This window comes from Ixodes scapularis, unplaced genomic scaffold, assembly GCF_016920785.2.
Source record: "Ixodes scapularis isolate PalLabHiFi unplaced genomic scaffold, ASM1692078v2 PGA_scaffold6__148_contigs__length_123643588, whole genome shotgun sequence".
Taxonomy (NCBI): Eukaryota; Metazoa; Arthropoda; class Arachnida; order Ixodida; family Ixodidae; genus Ixodes; species Ixodes scapularis.
Window position 1 is genome coordinate 31799223 of NW_024609881.1, and position 12690 is coordinate 31811912.

The window sequence follows — 12690 nt, forward strand, 5'->3', positions numbered from 1 at the left end:
AAGCAAGTCTGCTTTCTCATTGCCAGGAATACCTACGTGGCTTGGGACCCAGCAGAATTTGATCAGGTGTCCTTGTTGAAGCGCTTGATTTAACCGAAACCGAAGACGTTGCACAAGAGGGTTCTTGCTGTCTGTTAAGGACAAAATTGCTCCAAGAATGCTCTGAGAATCAACAAACAGAATTGCTTTCATGATATTGTTCTCTAATAAATACTCCACAGTCATTAAAATGCCAAACAATTCAGCTGTAAAAATACTTGCAAGAGTGTTGAGTTGTCCAACTTTCCTGAAAGCAATGGAATAAACCGCACATCCCGCAAAAGTTGATGTTTTAGACCCATCAGTGTAAAAGTGCAAATAGTCCTTGTATTTCTGTTCCAATTCAAAAAACTCCTGTTGCAGAACAAATGAAGAAACAGCTCTCTTTCTGTACTTGGACAGTGACCAGTCACAGGAGATTGGTAGAAGGTCCCAAGGTGCAACTCTCTCATTGTTCCTCAGCAAAGCAGCCTCACTAAAGGGAAGATGGAGCAATGTTGCCATGCTCTGCACTCTGAAACTCGGGGGCCGAACAATGCTCGGCCTGTTTTCAAAGAGTCGGAAGGATCTAGAAGGTTGGAGGGCATCAAAAGTAGGATGTTGAGGATAGCTGTATATCTTGTAAGCATAACAAAGACTCAAATATTGCCTTCGTCTTTCCAGGGACATTTGATGTGTATCAGCATACAAGCTCAACACAGGTGATGTTCGAAATGCCCCCGTGGCAAGTCGGAGCCCCAGATGATGGACCGGGTCCAATATCTCTAGGGCGGACGGACGTGCCGAGCCATAAACAATCGCGCCATAGTCCAGGCGAGACCGCACCAAGGAGTTATAAAGTCGCAAGAGGCACCGTCTGTCAGACCCCCAGGACGTATGCGACAGGACTTTGAGGATGTTTGATGAACGTAGGCATTTCTGCTTCAACTCTTTCAAGTGGGGTAAAAAGGTGAGCTTTTTATCAAATATTAACCCTAAAAACTTGTGTTCCTTCTTTACAGATATAGCAATGTCATTCAAGTGCAACAATGGATCTGGAGACAAGCCACGGCGGAGTGAAAAGGGAACACAGATTGTCTTTTCGGGAGAGAACCTGAAGCCATTTTGATCAGCCCATTTGCTCATCTTATTGATTGTGAGCTGCAATTGCCGTTCACAACTGGACAAGTTGCAAGAAGAAAACGATATCTGCACATCGTCAACATACATTGAATAAAATACAGATGGTGGTATAACTTTAGCCAGACTATTAATCTTCACTGCAAAAAGTGTAACACTTAATACTCCACCCTGAGGGATGCCATTCTCCTGGAGAAAAACATCCGACAGGATGGAGCCCAAACGCACTTGGAAGGTCCAACCCGTCAAGAAGCTTTGAATACAGCGAAGCATGCGACCTTTGACACCATATGAGTGCAAGTCTCGAAGTATCTCATATCTCCAAGTAGTATCATAAGCCTTTTGGAGATCAAAAAAGACAGAAACACAATGCTGGCGATGGACAAATGCTTCCCGAATAGAAGTTTCCAGGCGGACAAGGTGGTCAACCGTAGAGCGACCCGCTCGGAAGCCACACTGATTCCTATCGAACACACCCTCTGCCTCTAAAAAGTGTACAAGACGGCGATTAACGAGTCTCTCATAGGTTTTGCCCAGGCAGCTTGTCAATGCAATTGGGCGATAGCTAGTCGGTAAAGAGGGGTCTTTGCTGGGTTTCAGAAGAGGAATTATGTGTGCCATTTTCCAACAGTCAGGAAAACAGGCAGCATCCCACAATAAATTAAAAAAGGTGAGCAAACTGTTTAGAGATTCAGACGACAGTCTCCTTAGCATCTCGTATTGAATTCTATCCGGCCCAGCCGCAGAGTCTTTTTTGACGCCGAGAGCCAGTTCAAGCTGACACCGTGTAAATGGCTTGTTATAAGGAGCACCCTGACCACCAGACAAAGGAATAGTTTGTTTTTCTGCTACTGATCGAAACTTCTTAAAAGATTCACTATAATTGGCCGAGTTAGACACTTCCTGGAAGTGTTTACCAAGAACATTTGCTTGTTCCTGAAGTGATGTTGCTGATGGAAAAAGGGGTATCTAAAAGCCCGATAGTCTCCCCTGATCTTCCTAAGACGATCCCACACTTCCTTTGAAGAAACAAAACTACTCAAAGAGGTCACATACTTTCTCCAAGAACTGCCTTTGGCTCGCCTTCGCGTCCAGCGAGCTTTGGCTCTTCTTTTCTTGAATTCAAGTAAATTCCTAGGAGTGGGATAACGTCTGAAGATGCACCATGCCTTGTTTTGCGACTTGCGTGTTGTGGAGCTGTCCTTGTTCCACCATGGCTTGCATCTCTTGGGGAGTCGTCCAGAGGTCTGGGGGATACTCTGTGATGCAGCATTTATAATCGCTTCAGTAACATACAGCGTGGCATCTTCAGGGCTCATGTTTACAAGAACAGACGAATCGATAAAAGCCTCCAAACAAAAAATAGACCAGTCAGCCTTTTCCAATTTCCACCTTGGGAGTCGTGTCGGAATAGGAGGAATTGGCATTGTAGTTTCTAAAACAATAGGGAAATGATCACTTCCAAAAGGATTATTTAAAACTTTCCATGAAAAGCATGGAAGTAAAATTGGTGATGCAATGGAAAGGTCGATAGATGTAAATGATTGATGTGCTGCACTGAAAAATGTGGGATCTCTCCTATTAAAAGGACACAACCCAGATGATAATAAAAAACGCTCTATGATGCCTCCACGTGAATCCTGGCGAACACTACCCCACAAAGGGTGGTGGGCATTAAAATCACCTAAAAATTAAAAAAAAAGGTTGAGGTAATTGTTTTACAAGTGATTCAAGTTCACACATATGCAGTGCAGAGTTAGGTGGCAAATAGAGAGAAACAACTGTGATCAAGCGGTCAACAAGAAGGCGTACCGCTACAGCCTCTAAGGGCGTAGAAAGGGGTACCTCCGAGCAAGCAACACCACTTTGCACCACCAGTGCCACTCCTCCCGACGTATTTGGGGAGAGTCTATCTTTCCTAAAAACTTGGTGCCGACGTAAAATCTGTGTATGAGTGTCATTTAAATGTGTTTCTTGCAGGCTGAGGGCGATTGGTCTCAACTCGTCCATAAGATAATTTACATTATCTATATTTCTGATAAGGCCACGGCAGTTCCACTGCATAAAATGGAAATTGGTCATTGTTTAAAAAATGAGATTAAAATATGAATAAAGAAAAAACACTGGGCGAATAAATGAAAGTTCTAAAGCTGCTGCATGTGGCATAAATTAATTTACAATCTCACGTTGGAGGGATCACAGGTCTTTTGCTTTTGTGTTTACTTCTAGAAGTCTGCCACTCCATGTCGTCTTGGTCAGACGCATGAGTGGAGACTTCTCCACACTCATCCATGGCTTCACTTTCCTGAGGCGAGGCTTTTCCTGCAGGTTTCTTCAGGTTCCGGGAACGGGGCGCCATGCGCCGCCCGCGACCAGGCCCAGCCAAGGCGGCAGAGGAGGTGCTGGGCGAAGCGTCGCCCAAGTCCACCCGTTCCTGTCCCTTTGGCGCTGCAGGAGCGGCACGAGAGCCATGCCGCTCTTTTGATGATGCTCTCTCCAGGGAGTGTGGGCGAGAGTGTCTACCCATCTCCCTGGAAGGAGACTGTGGAGGAGGGACGGTTGCGGCAGCCACCGGCCCATCCTGGGTTCGGGAAACAGCCTGAGAAGATACAGGCTGTTGCCCTGTTGCTGGCTGGTTGGGGGGGGGGGGGGGGGGGGGGTTGGTGGAACGACACAAGGCGTACTCGCAACTGTGGTTTATTTTGAAAAGTACATGCATTTATAGGCCCCAGAACCCTGTCAGTCATCAGCGTGTCCCTCGCAACGCTTCTTTCAAATATTCAAACTCACTCTTTGACAGGGCGAGTGACGCTTCACTTACACACTCAACGCCCTTATCCCTAATTGCATATGCCTCGTGCACCTCTCTGCTTGTTCGGTCGCGATAACGAGCCAAAATCTTAATGTCATGTAGCACTGGCGTACACGGGCATCTATTACAATGAATGGCGAGATGGCCAGACGGGCTGGCTCGCGTGGCAGCCGCATGTTCGCGGGCGCGGTCATTCACACATCTGCCCGTCTGGCCAATGTACACAGCGCCGTGTACATTGGCCAGACGGGCAGATGTACGGACGGGCAGATGTACAAAAAAATGAAATGAAATGAAAGTCCGTACATCTCACTGCCACTTTAAGCGTGAAGGGAGGACTATGACCCTCGCTGTAGTTTAAAGCAAAAAGGTTGCTCTAGAAGTACTCGCTACAAGCGCTTGAAAGGATTCGAAAGACCTTTACTGGGGACATTCACATCCTTTGCAGCCTTTTGCTTTGAACTACATCGAGGGCTTTTGAGGCGAACTAAAACTTGGAGCGTGTCGTAGATTTGTTGAACGTGTCATCTATTTAGCAACTGAAGTAAGCGACGCCGGCACACTCTGTGGTGCTCCGGCACCTTTGGTTTTCTTAATCGGCGTTCGAACGCTTCAGGAATATTGATTCGATCTCCAAACGCCCGATATAATGATCGAAGCACATCATAAAATACTTGCCTTAGAGCGCCGCATACAAGCTTCAATATTCCTAGTTCTATGTGTTTCTCCCGTAGAGTTTCGTGTATTGTCCGGTGTCACGCAGTAGCTGCAGGTGGTGCCACTGACGAGCTACCGATCCGCTATCCACCTTACCAATACAGATGAGGGGTAAACACACAATTTTGGGGAATAAAAGCTGGACATAGCGCCTCTCTAGTTCGATCTTATTGCCAATTTACATGTCGTGACGGTTCGTTTTTCTTATTATTTTAATGCATTACTGCGGAATCCACTTATAGCCGTAATGAGAAAACCAGAAAATGTAATAGTTATAACCGATTACCGTTGTATCTTAACTAGAAACTGATTGTTATAAGCGGTACAACATTATATGTGGCAATGCTATAAGTGGATAACATTCTACTAAACATTTTTAGAAGTGACATAAAAGTTTTAAACATCCTGAAGGAAAATATATTTAGGAAATAAAAGAAACAAAATATTTCCTACGTTTTTGACCAATCAGACAGATATCTCTAAAACGTTCAGCTTTTATATATAAAAAAAGCTCGTCGTTGTGCATCAAATTAATTACTTGGCTAAATATATTTTTGTGATGTTTCGATTTTTTTTTGCCCTAAGCTTAGAAAAAATCATGTTTGCAATATTTTTTTCTTGGTTTCATCAAGTGGCCATGAAACGATTTTAAAAGTGAATTTCATTCACCGCACGTCGTAAAACGCGTAAAAAAAAACGAAACACAAAAATAGACGAAAATTCAAGAGACGCATTAAATTGCTGGGCTGCCAATTGCGTTTAATGACACAGTTCATCTTCATCGACTAGCTAAGATCGTTCAAGACATAGCTTGCTGCGCTTTTTCCTTTTTTTCCTGGGGGCATTGATGGCCCAGTGGTTTAGCGCACACAAAAGTCGAATTAGGTGTTAGTTGATTTAAACAGCAAGAGGTTAGTCTGCCAGAGCATTGCGACATTTGTTAGCCACTGTACAGTGTGTCACAAAAGAAAATTTACGCGGTCTTTTTTACCGCAAAAATAAACTAGGCATCACCGAACGCTCATTCTCCACCCAAAGGAAAAGCTAGAGGTCACAACCAGATGCCAAAGTTTCAGCCCGATTCGATAACTTAATCAAAAGTTATAAGTTATTTTCTGAAAAGTACAATGGGAAAAGGCAGCCCATTTTTGCCTGTTTTCGCTTTCTGGTGCCGTAAAGCCCCTTGTGTTTGAAAACTCCGACGGCCGCCAGTTTCCTATTGAAATTTTTAGAAATCTTAGTAATTTTAGAAAAAAGCTTTCATCTACATCAAAATAGGGGGGGGGGGGGGGGATCATATTTTGCTTTGAATTCGGGGTTGTTGTTATTCGGGATTTATTTGCTTCCACGAATTCGTCCTTTTCTGGTGTCAATGTTTGACGTCCAAAAATAATCGGCGTTTATCGGGTCTTGTGTGGACAAAAACTGGACACGGACATGAGATTGCCCCAAAGACAAGACAAGTACATAACACAAACGTTGGGATCAACTTTCCGGTATTTTTAAGAAAAGGAAGTGGGACAGTGGACGTAGTTCCCTGAGAAAGCACTAGCCTCGCGGACAGTTCAGCGCCGGCCGTGTTCTAGATGAAGACGAATTAAGGCTGCCGATAAAGACCCCAGTTTGACTCCCAGTCTGACACGTGTTCCAGGAGCCGTGACGAAAATTGATTATTGCGCGGCATCCGTGTGCTATAGAAACAAAGCAAAGGCGCTATTGGCCAGTTCGTGGACATCAGTATGCCTTCGTTTACAAAATTCCGCTCTGGGGTTCAGTCTAAATACTACGAATTTCTTACCTTACAGGCTCCTTTTCCGCCGGCTTCGGGACCGGCACAGATCATGCTGTTTTCTACAACCGGACTAACGAGACGGTAGTACTCGTGGCAGGTTGTGTAAGCCACGATGGGCAAATCGACCTTCTAAAGGGATTTGGATAGGTTTCCACCCTGGGACTCTGCAGGGAGAAGACGAATAAAGCAGGAGTCAAGGTTCATTATCATTTACCCATGGTATCCGAACACTGGGTGGTTAGTATTGGTCATTCGTTTTTACAGCGGAGTTGTAAACGGCTAATTTCCCCAGGATCGTGTGCGTCCTCAGATGGCCTGATGACACAGAACTCTGGACAGCTACCGCCATCTATGAGCGACGGCGGCAGCCAGACAACCGACTTGCCAATTGTCTGCTTTCCGCCGTCGCTCATAGATGGCGGCAACCATTCGAGCATTTCGACTCTGGCTTGCCGACTCACAGCCGGGCATTACTTCATTCCCACCACTGTAGTACAGCTTCGCTGGTCTCCCTTCTTCACACGAGTGGAAAGGCTGCAGGTTTTTTTAATGTATTTAATAAAAGCATAAATGATTAAGTTATCTACGCAAAATAACAGACGAAGGCTATACTAGACTAAGCCTCCTCCCCCAAAACACAAAGCAAAAAACAACAAAAAAAATTACAGGAGGACACTTAAGACTGCTTTCGTGTGGGAATGCGAAAGGATTCCTACGCGCAGTGCCTTCCCACAATCAGCGGGCCCCCCTGTCGTCCGCAAAGGCTGGCCGGGCGGAGCTTTGGGTTTGGGATTGGGGTTTTATGGCGGAAGGGCTGCTGAGGCCAAAGAGCGCCAAAGAAGGAAACTATTGCATTGAGGGTAAGTGAGAAGAAAGGACTCTAGTGGTCAGGGTTAAAAATAAAGGAATGAGACATGAAACCGGTTTATGTCACAAACAATAATGGGCATGAGTGAGAAACTGAAATTCACAATTGATGTAGAAGACCAATAGAATCAAAAAACTCAAAAACCTGCTTGTAAGCCACAAATGGTTCATCACCCAACAACAACATTGGGTGTAAGGGAGTGTGATTTCTGTACAACTGTGCAAAGTGAGATTGGCGTTCCCGTTCGTAGAAAGGGCACTCAATTAAAAAAGGGAGAACACTTAAAGGTTTATCGCATTGTTCACACAAAGATGCATCCTCCCCACGGAGCAAGTAGCCATGAGTCAGATGCGTGTGGCCAATGCGCAAACGACACAGTATTACATCACAAAACCGTTCTCGGTGTCGGGCACTTGCCCATTCACCCAGGTTTGGCTTAATGAGATGCAGCTTATTGTAGATCTCTTCATTCCACTCGGCTTGCCATTGGGCTTGTATGCGAGACCTTACAGAAGAACGGTAGTCCACGTAAGGGATTCCTTTTATGTCTACCTCCCTGCTGACGCATGTGCGAGCAGCACGGTCGGCCGCCTCATTGCCTGGGATACCAACATGGCTGGGAATCCAGCAAAAGACAATGGTGCAATGCTTTCTAGCTGCCACAATAACTTTCTTCTGAACTTCAACAACAGGGGCGTTCCTTGTAGGCAGCACAGAAGAGATGGCTCGCAAGGCACTGAGAGAGTCCGTGAAAACTACTGCCAGCGGTATCCTGTGGCGGGCTATGTGTTCCGTAGCCAGCAGGAGGCCATACAGCTCCACTGTCAAAATTGTAGCGGCAGTGTTTATCCGCCTTACAACTTCCATTGAAGAGCCAATGACAGAGCAGCCAACAAAGGTCTCAGATTTTGTTCCATCTGTATAGAACTTTGTATGATCTTCATACAATTGAGCCAGTTCATAAACTTCTTGCAGAAGCACAGCACTTGGAGTGTTTTTCTTGTTATACTGTGCAAGAGACAGGTTGCAGTGTATGTCAGGGTGCTCCCAAGGTGCTATGATGCCAGGAAATTCTACTACCTGGGATGCCACATCAAATCCGACACACTCGGCCAAGGTCTTCAGTCGCATACCGAACAGGGGGATCACGCTAGGTTTTGCAAGAAACAGTCGTTCCGAGCGTGTTTCTTGAACAACTTCTCGAGTAGGGTGCTGGAGTACAGATCGGATACGAAGAGAGTACATCATGCCCAATGCGAATCTACGTCTCTCGAGGCAGCGCTCGTTAGCCTCTGCATATAGACTGGGCACAGGGGATGTACGAAACGCACCTGTAGCCAACCGAAGCCCAAGATGATGAATGGGATCCAACATCTTGAGAACAGACTGTCTGGCAGACCCATAAACAAAGCAGCCATAGTCTAGTTGGGAGCGTACCAAACAGCGATAGATCCGCAGGAGGCACAATCGATCTGAGCCCCAAGACCGGTGCGAGAGAACATTAAGGGTATTGAGAGATTTGTGAGCTCTCAATTTCAGGCTTTTTACATGAGCAATAAAATTCAGTTTACTATCAAACGTAAGACCCAAAAATTTGTGCTGAGGTTGGACACTAACATTACTATTGTAGATTGTTAGGGATGGTTCAAGAAGGATTCCACGTTTGCGGCTGAAGCAAACACATGCAGTCTTCTCAGGAGAGAACTTGAACCCATTACTGTCAGCCCACTTAGTAAGCTTGTTGATGCCTAGCTGAACCCTGCGTTCACAGACTGAGAGGTTACAGGAGGAAACTGAAATTTGTAAATCATCGACGTAAAGAGAGTACTGAACCGACGGAGGGATAACTGAAGCAATGGAGTTCATTTTAACTATAAACAAGGAGACACTTAGCACTCCCCCCTGTGGCACTCCATTTTCCTGCAGAAATTCACGGGAGAGTGTGTTTCCCAGCTGAACTCGAAAGGTGCGCCTGTCTAGATGGCTCTGAATTGCACGAAGCATGCGACCACGTAGTCCTAGGTCAGGCAGGTCCCTCAAAATGCCAAAGCGCCAAGCCGTGTCGTACGCTTTCTCGAGATCGAAGAACACGGAGAGGCAGTGCTGCCCGTGCGCAAAGACGTCACGCACAACAGTTTCGAGACGGACCAAGTGGTCGACTGTAGACCTTCATGAACGATAGCCGCACTGAAATTTGTCGAGTACCTTACCATGCTCCAAATAGTATATTAGTCTACGATTAATCATTCGTTCTAGTGTCTTACAGAGACAGCTGGTAAGAGCAATGGGCCTATAACTGGAAACACAAGAAGCATCCTTACCAGCCTTCAAAATTGGAAGGACATGTGCTACCTTCCAAGATGAAGGAAAATAGCCCTCCTGCCATATGCGGTTATAAAGATATAAAATAACATCGAGTGTAGAAGGATGAAGATGCTGCAGCATTGAATAATGTAAACCATCTGGTCCAGGAGCTGAGGGCTTTGTGTTATGAAGAACTGCGAGAAGCTCGTGCAAGCTGAATGTAGCATTATATTCTTCCTGTTCACCTCCTGAGGTTTTCAAGGGATTGCTCTCAGCCTTCAGCTTGTGTCGAAGGAAAGTAGATGAATAATGATGTGAATTGGATATATATTCAAAATGTTCTCCAAAAATATCAGCTTGTTCCTCGAGTGTGTCTGTGCATGTTCCATTCCTAAAAAGCAGGGGGATTTTAAATGCATGATAGGAACCATTGATCTTGTGTACTCGATCCCAGACCTCCTTAGGTGAGGTACTGCTATTTATAGTGGAAGCATAGCCTTGCCAACTTTTCCGCTTGGCTTTTCTTCGGACGTAGCGTGCACGGGCCTTCATTTTCCGAAAGGATATGAGGTTATCTCTAGTGGGGTATCGTCTCAGAATACCCCAAGCCCGATTTTGTTTCTTGCGTGTCTCTTCACATTCCGAATTCCACCAGGGCTTTGGCCTCCTAGAAAGAAATTGAGATGTCTGCGGGATGGACAACTTGGCGGCTGTGATAATGCGCTCGGTTAAAAGATGATTGAGTTCGTCAATTGTGAGACTTTCGAGACGAGAATATGCTGGAAGCGATGACTGCTTAGAAAGGCCCCAATTAGCCTTGTCGAGCTTCCAACGAGGCGGGCGTGTATGAATTAAAGGAGGGGCTACGCTACAGGTTAAAAGAGTAGGAAAATGATCGCTTCCACGTGGATTGGAATCCACACTCCAGGAAAAATCTGGAAGTAAAATAGCAGAACCAATTGAAAGGTCGATGGAAGTTGATGACAAAGATGATGAACTAAAATAGGTTGGCTGGCCCGTGTTAAAAAGACAGAGACTTCCTGTGGTTAAAACTGACTCAACAATTTTTCCTCTGACATCTTGACGTGTGCTCCTCCATAAAGGGTTGTGACAATTAGAATCGCCCATCAAAAGGAAAGGCTCTGGAAGCTGGTCTAACAGCGAGGTAAAATCTGAACATTTCAAGGTGAAAGAAGGTGGTAAATATAAAGAGCATACTGTCAGAGCTTTATGGTGCATGAACCGAACTGCCACTGCTTCAAGTGGTGTGGACAGTGGAACCACAGTGCAGGGAACGTCTCTCGGGAGGACCACCGCAACTCCACCAGAAGAATTGCCAGAGCCCGGCCGATCCCTCCGGAAAACCTGGTAACGTCTCAGAAAATTAGAGCGACTGGGACTCAAATGAGTCTCTTGCAAGCACAGCGCTCGTGGCTTGTACTCCTCCAGAAGATGCTCTACATCGTCCAGGTTTCTTAGAAGGCCACGGCAGTTCCACTGTACGAGTAGTGAAGCCATTTTAGGGACAAAAAACCGGAGCAGATGGAAAGGTGAGTCAGTTGTTTCACTTTGGAGGAATTACAGGTTATTTTTATTTTTGTTTCTTAGTAGTCTGCCACTCCATCTCGTCCTGGTCAGAACCCGGAGTCGACGAAGGGGCAGACAAGGCAGCGCTAGTGTTTTCCTGAGCCTTGCAGGCAGACTTGCCTGCCGGCCTGGGAGGGTCCGTGCCGCGAGGCCCCGATCCGCGGCCACGACCAGAACTGGGTGGAAGGGTGGTTGATGAACTGGGGAGGGGTTCTACCCCATCCATCTGTTCCACCTCGTTTCCCGATAAGGGAGCTGCATGCGACCCACACAGCTCCTTGGTTCCTGGCTGTCTCTCCAGAGACTGAGGCTGAGGAACTTGCTTTTTCTCCTCCATAGGAGTGCGGCCTGTGTTGACAGGTACAGCCAGTGGTGGCCTGTCCTGAGCAGAGGAGTCAGCTGGAGCGTCCTCTCCACGAGAAGGGTGAGCCCGCTGACCCCTTGCCACCGTCTTGAAAGGGAGGGCGGGCACGGCTATCGCCGGCCCGTCCTTGCCCAGGGGAGCAGCATGCTGCCTCTGTTGTGGGGATGGGGCCTTTAGGTCGGCAACCAAGATCTCAGGAGAGACCTGAGTGGCCTTTGTCTCCGAGCGTGGTCCAGGGCCCCTGCGCACCACCTCGGCATAACCTCCCTTAGAAAGGAAGGAAAAGCGCCTTTTTGCATCTGCGTACGACAGGTTTTCTTTAACCTTAATTGCGAGGATGTCCTTCTCTTGCTTCCAGAGGGGGCAGCTTCGGTAGTAGGCAGGATGTGGTCCTCTGCAATTTGCGCAGTGTGCCTCTGCCTCGCAACCATCAGACACGTGACCCTCATTTCCACACTTGGCACATGTCTCCTTCCCACGACAGCTGCGTGATCCGTGGCCAAAGCGCTGGCAACGGAAACACCGCTGGGGGTTGGGGATGTATGGGCGGATGCGACAGTTGAGGTAACCGGCTTTGACCGTCTCTGGGAGTGCCCGTCTTTCAAAAGTGAGAATAACATGTTTTGAAGGGATATTTTCACCATTTTTGCGGAACACTATACGTCTGACATCGGCGACACCTGAACTTTTTAGTCCCTCAAGAAGTTCATCTTCACTGGTGTAAAGAAAGGCTTCTCCAGACAGGACACCACGGACCGTGTTTAGTGTACGGTGAGGGCTCACCGACACCTCTACGTCCACAATGTTGGTCAGTCTGAGAAGCGCTTCGCTTTGCTTTTTAGTGTTCACTTCAACAAGAAGGTCTTCCAAGTGCAGTTTCTTGGCCTTGTAAGAAAATCCAACAAGGTTTTCTAGCACTTTGGCGACAATAAAAGGTGACACCTTTGCTACAGGTTTTTGCTCGTCATGTGAGTGAATAACAAAAAACTTTAAAAATGTTTCGACAGTTTCTTTTTCAATGGTCTGTGGTTCTGGACCCTGCCTCTTAGAGGTTCGTCCCGAACCGGGTTTAGGGTTTGCGGAAGCCA

At 46.6% G+C, this 12690-nt stretch overlaps 1 long non-coding RNA gene across 1 annotated transcript; it reads left to right on the plus strand.

The window, feature by feature from the left end:
- The first annotated feature begins 572 nt into the window (after positions 1–572).
- Positions 573–1279, plus strand: LOC120840059. Its single transcript, XR_005715453.2, has 2 exons — positions 573–947; positions 1041–1279. It is a non-coding gene; the product is annotated as an uncharacterized LOC120840059 (long non-coding RNA).
- Positions 1280–12690: the final 11411 nt, after the last annotated feature.